The sequence below is a fragment of the Sinocyclocheilus grahami genome, unplaced genomic scaffold, assembly GCF_001515645.1.
Source record: "Sinocyclocheilus grahami isolate Dianchi unplaced genomic scaffold, SAMN03320097.WGS_v1.1 scaffold17.1, whole genome shotgun sequence".
In the NCBI taxonomy this organism is placed as follows: Eukaryota; Metazoa; Chordata; class Actinopteri; order Cypriniformes; family Cyprinidae; genus Sinocyclocheilus; species Sinocyclocheilus grahami.
The window spans coordinates 1,739,902-1,741,611 of NW_015505196.1; the positions used below are offsets into that span (position 1 = coordinate 1,739,902).

Sequence of the window (1,710 nt, forward strand, 5' to 3'; positions counted from 1 at the left end):
CAGCTCCAACGCCGCTGATCGAGGTGAGACAGTCCTGAGACGCTATCATTCATCAGTCCACTCGCTCCTCCCGCTCCTCCTCCTCCTCCTCCACTCTGGCCAGACTGACTTTTCTTGTTATTGGTGGAAGTGACGCAAATCTCTCAGAGTAAATCAACCACAGGTACAGACACTTGCACTTTCGACAGCAAGGTTTTTTTTCACCATGTTTGACAAATTCGTATGTTTAGAAATTAAATTAAATCTAAAATGAAGACACTGAATGAACGAAGTAATGATTAAATCAATAAAATAAATAAACAATGATTTATTAAATACGTGAAGTAATGAAATAAATACATTAGTAAATAAATCATTGCATGAAGTTACATTACCAAATTTGTAAACATGTGTTTTACGTTTAACTCAAAAACCTATTAAACGGAAACTATTTAAAAGAAATAATCGAAGACATGAATGTGTAGAAGTGAAACACTGGTTTGAACCGTCGTCTCCGGTGCATAGAAACCAATCACAACAAACCCGAATATTTCAGCGGCAAAAACAAAAGGGAGAAATTAGCAGTAACTCTGGATTACTATAAAATATAGTCATCGGTAAGACACAGTTGTGATTTTACTACAAACGCAAATCAAGTGCGAAATATAATCAAGTAACGTTAAAACAAAAGATGCACTTGTTAAAACAACATGCCAAGATCTGTTTTTTTTTTTACATTGTATGGTCAATAAAATGGTAAATTGACAGCGGTACTTTTATTACTGAAATGTAATTCTTGATTAAATCCATCCTGAAAATGACAGAGATGGCCACTGGTGATCTGAAAGCATGTCTGAGAAAGCTGGAAGCGTCTCTGTTCTCTGAACTATCCCATAGAAGTGGACTATCAAAGGTATGAAATATGATGAATGTTAAAGGAATAATGCTACCAAAAATAATAGCTCTCTCATTATTTGCTGGAATCTAAACGTACAAAGAAAACGCTCCGGTTACTATCATAACCTCGGTTCCCTGAGAGCGGGAACGAGACATCACAGAGATATTTCTCCGTTACGGGAACTCCTTCCCTTCCAACCTTTCCTGAAGTCCTATTGGCTCCCGCCAGTCCAAATATCTGGTCAATTGACGCGAAGTATGCAAATCACATGCAATACTGACGAGCTCGAGAGGCAGTATAACATGCGGTGCACGCGACAATTATGTCAGAATCTGATACTGAACGCAGGTTAGCTGATCGAGCAGCGAACACTGCGACCACCGTTATGTCTCGTTCCCGCTCTCAGGGAACCGAGGTTATGATAGTAACCGGAGCATTCCCTCTCGAGCTTTCACGAGACATCACGGAGATATTTCTCCGTTATGGGAACGATATTCAATCCCGCCGTGAGAGAGACTACGAGCAGCCTGTACAAGTTACACACTCAGCGAAGATAGAACACACACAATTCCCAACCAATAGCGACGCTTGTTAGGCGGGCTCGCAGCTGATAGGTGGAGATAAGCCAATGAGCGTCTAATGCCCAGGCATACGAAATTTGCATATCTGGTCATTAATAACGTTGGCTGCGCTGAGAACAGGGCAGAAGCAACAACATTACTGTCAGGGGCTGCACAAAGATAAAGGTGTTAAACAGCATAACACATAACATGATAATTGAGGCAGCAACACACGAATAGAGGTAGCATAAACGTGAATCAGTCACTCACCGA

The 1,710-nt window shown here is 40.8% G+C and overlaps 1 pseudogene; it reads left to right on the forward strand.

Moving 5' to 3' along the window:
• The first annotated feature begins 459 nt into the window (after window positions 1-459).
• The window catches only part of LOC107550786 (centrosomal protein of 44 kDa-like), a 10,267-nt pseudogene continuing 9,016 nt past the window's right edge, over window positions 460-1,710 (forward strand).